Source organism: Melozone crissalis, unplaced genomic scaffold (genome assembly GCF_028551555.1).
Source record: "Melozone crissalis strain CALT ecotype California unplaced genomic scaffold, PUWL_Pcris_2 ptg000034l_1, whole genome shotgun sequence".
Classification (NCBI taxonomy): Eukaryota; Metazoa; Chordata; class Aves; order Passeriformes; family Passerellidae; genus Melozone; species Melozone crissalis.
This window is the reverse complement of record NW_026535812.1, coordinates 6,433,158-6,445,164: the sequence shown is the minus strand read 5'-3', so window position 1 is coordinate 6,445,164 and position 12,007 is coordinate 6,433,158. Positions and strand designations below refer to the sequence as shown.

Below are 12,007 nucleotides of genomic sequence, written 5' to 3'. Positions count from 1 at the left end.
CACTTATGAGAAGGGGAGCTTTCCCTGGGGGTATTGCAGATCTGGGAGTCTGTGCCTGTTTCCAGCTCCCTGCCTTTGTGTTTAAGCAGAGCCAGAGAGCTGAGGTGTCAGGGAATGGGTTGGACTCGATGATCTTGAAGGTCTCTTCCAACCTTGTGATTCTGACATTCAGAGATCTCTTGGTGGCTCACTGAAGCTGCTGTTCAGAGAGTTTCTGATCTCAAGTTTCTGATCTGAGAGGCTCTGAGCCGTGTTCTGGGCACAGCCCTTTTGCCTGTGGAGGAGCAATTGGGCACCAAAACCTATCCCCAGCTTTGTTTCACCCTTTAATTTGGGACTCCTCTCCCAGCTATGGGCTCTGGACTGTGGTGACTCAGGAACAGGGTCTGAAATCACCAGGGCTGTCCTGTTGTAAACAGACTCCTTTTCCAAACAGGGCTCCTGGCTGGAAGTGCTGCTCACCTTTCTCTGAATGTTGCACATGTCCCATTGTGGAGCTTTTTCTCTTTTCCTCTGGTCAAGCTTCTCAGGTCTCAGTGCTGGTCTTGTCAAATTACAGTTTTGCTCACCTGCCTCTGCAGGGAGGACTTCTCAAGTCCCAGGTCTGGGCACATTCTGGATAAAATCCTAAGTGATAAATACATAAATTTCATTTCTGGTCTCAGTAAAGTGCCATTGATACAATTGTGTTGTATTTGCCCTATTGAATGTGTAAGAGAGATACAAAATTATAAAAAAAAAGGAAAAGTAATAAAATAAACTGGCCTGTACTACTGTATGTTGCATGTTCAATTTTTCAATTTTTTCACAATATTCCAGTTTCATGTAACTGATAGTTCTGGAATGCATGGGGCATCAGATAGGGTCCAGTCATAAATCTCTGTAAACAGCAAGTTTGGAAGGATGTGAAATAGAAGGTTTGCTCCTTACAAAATAGGAAGGTGAATTGCACCAGATCAGGTCTGGACATAATGAGAGCACAAACAAGAATCTGATTCTGTGGTTCTGATTCCTTCCTTCCTGGACACTCAGAGAAGGGATGTGTGTCTAGGGCTGGGAAGAGTGGATTCAAGATTTCACAGGTGTTTAGGACTTGACAATAAAATGCCACCTTATCTGTGCAAATATTCACCCAAATGTTTTCCTGTTAGAGCATCATTTGCTGTCTCCATTCACTTATTTACTCATCCAGGTAGGAAATTTCACATACCAGTCCCTCCCGTGCCTCCAAGTGTGTGCTGAGTAGGTTTATTAACAGCCTAAGTGCTGCATAATTGTGAAATTAACCTTTGAGTCACTCCCATCTCTTTTCTAATTTTCTGCTGCTGTCAGAGGAATATGCCACAGGAAGCACTGAGTGTTTGCTTTGGGTTTGCAGGATGCTGGGATAACTCAGCCCTTGGTCCAGGGCAGCAGAACCATCCTTCCTTGTCAAAGGTTGGCTTAGGATTTCTTCCCAAGTTGCCAAGGCCTACAAATAACAATGTATGCTATTTTTGAGAATTGGCATAATATTGGTATTTCAGTCTTCTGCAATTTGAGTTGTTCACCAATTTATTAAAATTGAAGGTCAAGGGATTGGAGAACTTGTTAAATGATTATTTTAGGACTGAGCTCAAGTCAATAGGATGTGCCAACTAGAAATGTTATGCCTAGCAGATGCTGTATAACATTCCTATTAGTTATTAATTGGCTTGGAAATACTTAATTATCTTGTATTTTTCAAATACAGTGAACTAGTTAGTTTTTAGAAATACTTTTAGCTTTCTTTTTGCACCCATTGCCATCAGTTTAGCCTGTTATTTCTTCTCCTGGTCTAGTTACTTGGTTACCCATAATTCCTTTCAGAAATCTTGTTGCCTGTCAGCTTTTCACTGGCACTCTTGTGGTCCCTTAAGAACTTTGGATTTTTAGTATCTTATACCCTTGTTGTATATAGTACATTTTTTTCCTCTGTTTCCACATCAATACTGAGCCAAATTATATTTGGCACCTGATACTTGAGTTCCCTGCATTTACCAATGATTTTGTCTGAGTGAGAGGAAGGAGAAGAATTTCTCTTTCTTGATATTGATCAACTAAGTTACTGATCAAAGGAGCTGTGTAATGTGTACTATGAAAATACTTACCTTGTTGCAACACAACATAATTGTGTAGCAGCCATCAATTTTAGGACAATGTGGATTGGTTTTTTGTTTCACAATTATTTAAGGTATTACCTTGTATTAAATTCAGGACCTTTGTGTTTAAAAATTTTAACCTGAGCCCTTGAGGCATAGATGAAATCATGTGTTGGGTTACCCAACCAAGCCACCATGGGCAAAAAAATATGAAATGCTATGCACAAGCTCTTTTCTTCTCCTGGAGTCCTCCTGGGGTTTTGTTCCCACTTATTTTCTCTGCTGCATTTTTTTTTTTTTTGTAAATGTCACTGCAATTAACCCTTGGAAACCTCTGAAAATGATTTCCTTTTATTTTTATTCTGACTTTTCTTATTCTGTAGCAATATTTCTCTTTTTCTTCCACTTCTTGCATGTGCTACTGTACTCCCCCTTCTAGTTCCTGAATTGATCCCTTTAGGGTAAGAAAGTAAATGAATGTTTTTGTCTGCTTTGAAAATGCCAGGGAGATCTGGAAGCTGTCTCCATCTCTTGGTGGTGGAAAGCTGAGTGCTGGGCTCTGGAGGGCAAGGCAGGGAGGCACAGCAGGTGCAGCTGGGATTGGAAATGGGGCACAAAGTGATCCCTTTGGAGAAGAGATATCTCTCTCTGTCCCTCCACTCCTGCTTCCCCTTGGGCACAGGAGTGCTCCGGCTGCAGCAGTGATGTTGTCTGGGCAGAAATCTTGTGCTTTGGTGACTTTTAGCTCTTAAAGAAGAGATATTTCTAAAGCAAAACTAAATTTGTGATTTCTTTGATCTTGAAAGTAGGTAATCAGAAATTTGCATTCCTTTTCATTTTCCCTAGCCAGATTTATAAATCTTAATTCAGAAACCACAGTCCAAAATCCAAGCCCTCCTCCTCCCTCTGCAGAAGCTGGTATCAGTGGTGCTGTTCACATGAGATCAAGTAGGCACAAAATCCTTGGTTTTTCATCCCAGATCTGTGGTGTTGTTACATCCAGTCCTGGTTTATTTTGGGATGTTACCCATTTTCCATAAGGAAAGGTAGGATTGTCTCAGACATTCTTGTCAGATGTGCTCCACCAGAGTAAGTTTTGGGACACCCTGTTTTGGCATAATGGCTTCCTACTGGCTAGGAAGAGGTGTGGTGAAAATATGGAAATTCTGTCTCTTAATAATTTTGAGGCTGCAGATTGTTCAGAAGGAGTTTGAGGCCAAATTGATGAATTCTGGTCAGCCCTGAGATGGTATAATTGCAGAGCCTGCAGCCCAGGTTATCCTTCAAACTTTGATCTTCACTCCTTGCCATGCTCATCCCTCCATTCCTTCCCTCATGTTTCAAAGGTACAAAAAGAATGCAGAACTTGTGCTCCTTCCCTGTCCACATCCAGGTGAAGCACAGCTGCTCTTGCAGGTGGTGTCCAGGACTTTGCCAAAGATTTGGATGTTCTGCACAGTGAAGTGTATCCCCCTGGTTTGGGATTGGCACTGGGATTGGCAGAACTTTTGCCCCTTCCCTGTCCACATCCAGGTGAAGCACAGCTGCTCTTGCAGGTGGTTAGCAGGACTCTTCCAAAGATTTGGATGTTCTCTGCTGATCTGGTCTGGACAGTAAAGTGTATTCCACTGGCTTGGGATTGGCACTGGGATTGGCAGAATTTGCACTCCTTCCCTGTCCATATCCAGCAGCACAGCTGTTCTTGCAGGTGGTTAGCAGGACTCTGCCAAAGATTTGGATGTTCTGCATCCATTGAAGTGTATCCCAGTGGTTTGGGATTGGCACAGGGGTGGAAATGGTTGGGTGATGTGCCCACCGTGCCTTACATAGCCCGAGTGAAACTCTGCCTGCTCGGATCTTTGTTCCCGGACCTCACTGGGGTTGAGAGCTTGTCCTTCCGCTGCCGGCAATGTTTGACTGGAGCCGAATGTGAGATTTTGTTAACGCTCCTATTTTTATTTTACTGGTGCATTTGCATCGCCAATCAAACACAAGCCTCCTATTGTTCTCCCCGCTCCTTCCTCCCGGTCCGTGTTTATATTTAGTGATTTTAACAATAACACGCGCGGTTTGTAATCCCGTAAGAAGCCGGGGCGGCGATGAGCTCCTTCCCGCGGCAGATGGCTGCTAGCGGAGCCGGCGCTGCTCCCGGGAGCGGCGGGCGCGGGCCCGGCGGCGCCGCTCGGGGGCTCTGGCGGCGGAGCCCGGGGCGGGCGGGGACTGGCGGCCGCGCTGCCGGTGCGCAGCCCCGCCGGGCTCCATCCAGCCCCATTTCCATCCATTCATGAATCCGTGACGTCAGCACGCTCGGTGCTTCTTTGCAGCAGGCTGCAGGATTGTGTGGGTGGAATTTCCTTTTATTTTGCAACACTTCCTTTTTTTTTTTTTTTTTTTTTTTGCCTTTTTTTTTGCCTTTTTTTTTTTTTTTTGCCTTCCATCTTTTTAAAACAAGAAAATGGAGCATCACATAGGAAATCTTCATCCTTGTGAGTATTTAGGGGGAAGTGTGTTTCTGTGAGGGGTGTGTGTTTGTGTGTGGTGTTTCATGGTCAGCGTTCCCCTCTCGCCATTTATTTCGGAAGGACAGATGGATGTTGCATTTGTGATGGGAAAGGGCTGAAAAAAAAATGATGCTGAGAAAGGGAAGAGGAAACGTGAAACCTTAATTTATCCATCACTGCATATGAATCTGAGAGCTGGCCTGGCCTTTGCCTGTCGGTGTGCTGGACATTTTTCACTTGCAATTTTGCACGTTATCTTCTTGTGTCCCCCTTTTAAAGGGGAAGGGAATGGCAATGGAGAATGCCTGTATATTCCATTTATATCCAATGACTTAAGAATTACTAGATAGTGTAAAGAGGCAGAATTGTATTTTTTGCTTTTCTGGGGCATTGTAATTTTTTTTCCTGGTGGGCTAATGAGACAATTCCTCTTATGTGTTACAGTGTTAAATAATTTAATTTTATTTCTGAGACGAAGGAGGTGTGTTTTTCTTTCAATCAGCTGGGTAGGAATTTGCTCCTGTATTATTGAAAATAGCAGTTTGAGCTGTCTCTGATGTGCTGAACACAATTTTCACCCCTCATTTTCCTAATAAATGAGGGAGCTGGGAGTACCTTTGCAGTTAACGATACTGTTCACTGGGGCAAGATTTGTCATATTCCTGCTCACCTGAATGGGCATGATGTCATGTTTTCTCCCAATGAAAAGAAGAGCTCCTCTTTATTTTTGTTTTGGGGGGTGGTTTAGGTGCTGCAGTAGCTTAATCATATCAAACCACATGTCTCCCTTAAGTAAATGAAAAATGGGATATTTTAAGTAGATCTGGAGAAAGATGACATCAGGCCCATGTGTTTGGATATACTGATTTTAGCAGTAGGCAATCTGTTCAGTAGAAGAAGATGAAGGAATGTATTTGGATCAATAATTTTGAGGGAGAAAACATGAAAATGTTTGAAAGGAGAGAGATGCAGTCAGTCTGGCTGGAAATGTGGGCACTTTGCACAGTACCTGCTGTGTGGGTAGCCACAGACACCTTGGGATACCCTAGAATGGGGAGGGTAGAGTTGTCATGGGTTTAAAAGTTTTTGTCACTACCCTTTTTGTTGTGCTCCTGAATGAATGTGTACGGGTTTTGTTTCTAGAGAGAGGCAGCCCTTTGAACTCTCTGTCTGTGACAGCCTTCCGCTGAGAAACACAAATAAATCCGGATTTTGATGTAGTGGAGGTTTTGTTTGTTTGTTTGTTTTGCTCTAACACCAGTTTTGTTTTCTGTCTTTGGGGCCTCCTGTCTGAGTCTTTGATCTGGAACGGTCCTGTCATTCAGATTTGTCTTTGTCCCCTCCTTGCCTGATAGTTAAATTTATAGCTGGCACTCATTTCGACCCTTGTGCCTGGAATTAGCAAGTAACTTCTAGCACAGAATAAATGGTAGGGACTCCCACTGTGCCCCAGCTATAGGTGAACTTGGGTTTAATCATGTTTGGGGGCTTTTTGGTTGCATTTTCAACCTCCCTTTTTCATCTCCTATTGTAAAGACTAGGTGAGTTGCTTATCTCCAGTGGATCAGAAAATTGAGTAATGGTTTATTTGAAAATCTCTCCCTAGGTAAGACCTTTCACAATTAGGAGTTATTTAAGCATGGGTCTGCTCTAAGCAGTGGCAGAATAAGAAAAGTTTTAAGTATTTCCTGTTTTCTCAGGACTTTTTTTATAGCAAATGTGAGATGGCTGATTAGGATTGAGTTGTTGCTGCCTGGTACCTGTTCCAGGCTGTCTCTAGTTGAGATGTGAGAAGTGGATTGTGGATTTTCAAGAGTTGGGCTTTTCAAGATGGCAGAGTTGTAATTTTTTTTTTTTTAATAAAATAAATCTGGCATGGCATGTGTGAGCAGATTTTAAATCAGTGCTGGTTGCCCTTCAGCTCTGGTCCTTGGGGCCAGGGCAGGCAGGGGAAGGTGCGTGGAGCCTTTTAGCCAAGCTCTGACCTGAGAGCCCAGTGGAGGAAGGCAGCAGGAGATTCACTCTTTGTACAACTTCCAGTGAGTTCTCAGCCAGAACTGGATCCAAATGAGTCAACTGAGGCAAGTGCTACCTCTGAGGCTCTCAGGAGTTTGGCACTTCACCAAGCCCTGTCCAGCTTATGGGACTTTGTCTTTTATCCCTCCTTGGCAAAAATACATCCCATGCAGAGGCTTTTGTAGGCTCCTGTTTTGTGTCATTGCAGCAAATCAGTCATCTCCTGGGTAGTGGGGGGTAAATATTTCACCCAAACACCGACCACTTAGGGCTGAATACCAAGCTGGCAGCTGTGGCTGGGCCAGGACCAGCTCTGTGTGTAGTTACTCCCATCCCCATAAATACTCAGTGTGTGCTTTGACCTTTGTGCTCTCTCCCTGCTACAACTTCAGCTGAGAAGGTGGTTGGAGGGGGTTCAAAGGCTTTGGCAACAGTTGGGTGTAGGCCAGGAGGAAGAGCAGATTTGTCTGTGTAAAGTCTGTGATTTATAACCCTCTGGTGAAGTTGTGATTGTTGGTGCTGTTCCCTCTGGAGCTGTTGGTAACACAGCACCGAGGTGCTGGGAGGGAAGGAAGGAGAAAGTCCTGCAGGGGTGAGAGGCTGGTGGGCTGAAGGAATGGAGGTCTCTGTGCAGACATTCTGTTCATTCCAGGGGTGCTTGTCCTGTCCCCCATCTCTGTTACCTTCTGGAGGACACCCAAATGAGTAATGTGGCTGTACAGCTGTGACTCTCCTGCTGAAACAGGCCCTCCTTCTGGGCCTGAGGAGGTCCTCAGGTATTGAGCCATCAGCTGCAGCCCAAGAGTGGCCCAGCTGGGATGTCTGAGTGCTGGTCCCTGCAGGGTTGGGTGGCAGGAGCTGTGCCAGCCTCAGGAGCAGCCCCAGGTCAGTGTTGTTTGTGTGTACCAGCACACAGAGCTGTAGTGGAGCAGGCTCACACCTCTAACCCTGCGCTCTCACTAATACAGGCTTACCAGAGGCTCCTGAGCAGGGCATTGTGTGCCTCTGTCGAGGAGTAATCCTCTTTGCTGTGTATGGTGCTTGCTAAATACAACTCAGTACTGCTGTCATTTCCCTTCCCAGATCTGCCAGCTGGATTTCAGGTGTCCTTCTCCTTCCCAGCAGGTACACACAGGCATGGACCTGGTGTGGGGTGACAGGGCCAGAGCACTTCACCTACCCCAGGAATTGTTGTACTTTCATGGATAGCTGTTGAGTTTAGTACTGGGTGCGAAGCACATAAGCTCTTAGTACTGAGAAGTTTGTGTGAGTAGCATTTACATGTTGAATGTGCTTTACAAATGCTGAATAATTCATATCTACTATAAAAATAAAAACAAGCGTGGGAGTGAGCGAGTTTACCTGAGACCAGTCTGACACCTCACGTGAATTAAAGTGAGACTTTGATTCATTCACTGGATTCCTGAAAGCAGCACTGTGATATTGATCTTCATCCTCAAAGATCTTTCAGACATTAATTAATTTTAATGCTACTCTGTGAAGGAAAATAGGGTGTTTCAGTTCTGTAAGGGGGGGGAAATTCCAAGATGCTGTTTGTTGGTAAGGCTGGAACATTTAGTGCCTTAATATGGAATTGTGGGGCTGTAAGGGCTCTGTGAACTAAACTGGAAATTTTACTGGTATTTGCTGCTGTAGAATATTTCAGTTTGAATCCTTAAATCTGTTGTTGTTGCATAGTAATAGAAGTATAATAATATATAGTGATGATATAGTAGCATGACAACATGTAGTAATTATATAGTAATATAATAATGTATGGATCAATAATAGCATGGGGATTGTCAATGAGGTAAAAGTACAGAACTGGGAAGGATGAAGAGCCTGAAGAACAGAGCCTGAAGCCTGTGACTGGGTTTGAAAAGTTGTTTCATACTATGGAGACAGCTGGAACGGTGAAAGAGAAGAGTGTAACTTAAGGTCATTTCTACATTTTAGTCTGAGACAGATTTCAGTAGTAATTCCATAGTATAAAAGGCTGATCAGCATTTATTCTGTCTTTATCCCAGCTGAATGTTTTCCAGTGTTTTTGATGGGCCTGTGGTGGATTGTGTCTGTAGTGAGATGGTGTGTGGGGCTGCTGATGTTCCTTCCCTGTGTGCACACAGCTCACAACATGCAGCAGCCACGGGGAGGGGAGCAAAGAGCAATTGGGGGAGTTAGTTACCCTGATTTTTGTGAGGTAACTGCAAGGTCCTTGCTGTGTTCCCCTGCTCCCTGGGGCAGTTGGCTGTGGGTTCCCCTTTCTCCCCAAGCACCTGGGCTCGGAGCAGGGCCGCTCTCCAGCAGGAACGGGCAGTCCCTGGTCCCTGCAGCCAATACCAGAGTCATTATGCAACACCACTTATTTCCTATGGCATCAGATTATGCAATTTCTGAGCAGAAGAATGCAAAGCCCTGGAAGAACACAGTAGCATTTTAGCAGATCCAAAAATACCTTCTGCAGGGTAGAGGCAGCATTTCTGTGTGTAGTGCTGAAAATACGCCGTTACGTAAGGTGCTTATTTCCCAGCCGGCGCTGGCAGCGCTGCCAGGTGGAGCAGGACGTGCTCTCCCTGCCCCTGAGAGCTCTCCCTGCACTCACAGGAGCCTGGATGGGCTCTTTGGGTCTCTCCCTCACCAAGATGAATTTTTATTGCTTCTTTTTTTTTTTAAATTCCTTGTGAAAAAATAAAAGAAATGCATGCTTGATTTCTCTTTCCAAATCAAGCACTGCTTCAGCACCCCCCACAAATTTGTGACCTTATGCTGAAGGAGGTTCTAGTGAAACATTTGTTGCATGGTGCTGGAGGTAGAAATTAATTCCTATGCTGAGAGCCAGGGCAGATGCACACATTGCATGTGGGGATAAGAGTCACCAGTTCTTTTAAGGTGAAGTCTGCTTTGGAAATCTATTAAATATCTTTGGAGGAGACAGGAGCATGGTGGGAAGGGGGATCTGGTTGATACAATCTGTTGGGATTTTGGCAGGAATACTTAGCAGAGGCTCTTAAAGAGGCTAAACAGCTATTAAATAACTGAGACACCAGGCTGGCAGACAGATTACTGGTTAAATGATAGGGAATAAGAGTAGGGATAAAAGGATGGTAATGTTGAAACATTTTTCTCTGCTTTGGAGATGGCACTACACATACTCTTCCCACCTTTTCTTCCCCCCTTATCCAGATATTTTAGGAATATTCTGTTTAGGCTGTGAGACTTCACAAGGAAGGTGTTGAGGGTAATAATTATGGAGGCCACCTGCAGGGAGTAGTAGGAAGGCTCCAGTGAACTTTGGTGATAAAACACCAGTTCAATTTAGTGTTGATTAAACACAATTCAGTCTTAACAGTCAGAATTAGGCCCTGACATAGTTTTTTCTGCTCAATAATGAGATCTTAGTAGTAAGAGACCCCTGGAAGTTAGCTCAGCATCCTGAGGAGCCAAAATGATCATTGTGCCTTTGTGCATTTCTGTGGCATTCTGTCCTTTTTGGAAATCCTGGCTGTGGTCTGACTTCCTCAACTACCCAGAGAAGCTGCCCCATCCCTGGAAACATTCAAGGCCAGATTGGGTGGGGCTTGGAACAACCTGGGTTAGTGGAAGGTGTCCCTGCCCATGAATTTTAAGGTTTAATAGCTTTTTTTCAACCCAAACTATTCTGTGATTCTGTGTCCTATAACTTTAAGGTGATACAGGAGAAATGGAAAAGAGGTGATCAAAGACTCAGAGCAAGTTTCACATGGAGAGTGAGAAGGTCAAGTGAGAACTGTTAGACTTGAGAAAGGATGTTGGAGTGGAGGATGGGATAATTTGTAAAATCACAGCTGGAATTAAAGAGATAATATGTTCAGGTGCCACTGAAGCAATGAACAACTGGCTGTTCCAAGAAAGAAAGAATTAAAGGCATGCAAAATGAAGAGCGGTTGGTTTTACCTTCTACCACACAGAGTTAAGTACAAAACTCCCTGCCACAGCCCAGTGTGTGCTGAGGTGCTCTGGTTAAACAATTCCTTGGCCCATTTGCACAGACAGGCCCAGTGCTTTGTGTGCAGAGGCACAGACCCAGCCCGGTGTGCTGTGAGCACGGCACTGGGGGCACTGCTGGGGCACCTATGCCTGCCTGCACCCCCTTCCCTTGGCTCTGCAGCAGGAGAGGGGCATGGATGGACCTCCTGAGCTGCTGTGCCTTCATCCCATTGCTGCAGCCCAGGTGCCTCTTCTTCCTCCTCAGCCAGGCCTGCTTGGGCTGTGCAAGGTGCCAAGCAAACCTGCAGCTGGCTCTGCACAGAGCAGGGCTTCAGCCATTAGGGGTGTTCCTTGGCTGGTACATGCTGCTATTTCTGTCATTGTCAGAAAGGGTTCTGGCCACTGAGCTAGACAGGGTTCTCTTTCTCACTGGTACAGCCACAGACAAAAGGATAGCACAGCTAAAATCACTTTTCCAAAAATGATATATCTCTGTTTTTGGATAGATGGAATATATTGAATAAAGGTTAAATTAAATCATCACAGTCAGGTTTTTGTTGTGATAACACACACAACATGTCTCACGTGCATAATGCCCATGGCTATGTTAATGTTCTATTAATGTTTTTAAATGATGATGATTATTATGATAGTTGTGAGCCCTCAGCAGTTGCTACCACATCACTCAGGTGGGGATTATGGTGTCTGCAGAAAAAAGTTGTCTTATGTTGAGGTGGCATCCAAATATTTATTGGAGAGAGGAAATAAAAGTATGTGTTCAAGTCAGGATTCTGCAGGAGGTGCAGAAGTACTGACAACCTGAAAGAGCAGTGTAAAGCACAAAAAAAGCCAGTGTGACTTCACTTTCCCAGGTAAATGTGCTTGTTGTAGAGATATGTTTATATAGACAGAGCTATTGCAGTGACAGGAAATCCCAGCTGGGTCAGATGAAGAATTTTCACTTGTTTTATCAGCAATTGATGATGTTTTGGCTATGTAATTGTACTATTTAAAGATAAGGCTGGGTTGTGGCTGAGCATTCATGTGGGTGTAAGATGGGAAGAAATGCTCTTCCCTGAAGGAGCAGTGTCTTGAGAAGGAGATTGATGGCTTAAAAACACCCAAGCTTTTGCATGAGCTTCTACATAGTTGGCTTAAAGGTTTGCCTATAGCCTGGGCTGGGTTATACCAGGTTAATGTGGGCAAGCTTCATAGTGTGATTTCTTTTTACAACCTAACAAAACAGATAATTACTTATCTCTTATCAACTTATAAAAATGTAATGTCATTAATTAATGTAATAATGTAACTTTAAAAATTCAACCCTCCTGGAAACAAAGAGTTTGCCTTTTGGTGATGTGTAACTCATTCTCTATTAATAAATCTGCTTTTACTTTTTGTTTT

The 12,007-nt window shown here is 44.2% G+C and overlaps 1 protein-coding gene across 3 annotated transcripts in view; it reads left to right on the top strand.

The window, feature by feature from the left end:
- The window catches only part of MAP3K13 (mitogen-activated protein kinase kinase kinase 13), a 63,748-nt gene that overhangs the window by 21,623 nt on the left and 30,118 nt on the right, over positions 1-12,007 (top strand). The window contains exon 1 of one of the 3 annotated variants that reach the window (XM_054282419.1): positions 4,521-4,606. The exons of the other annotated variants lie outside the window; for them this stretch is intronic. The gene's annotated coding sequence lies outside the window, so the exon portion shown is untranslated. Of the gene's footprint in view, positions 1-4,520; positions 4,607-12,007 lie in introns of those variants that run through there. 3 annotated transcript variants of the gene reach the window in all.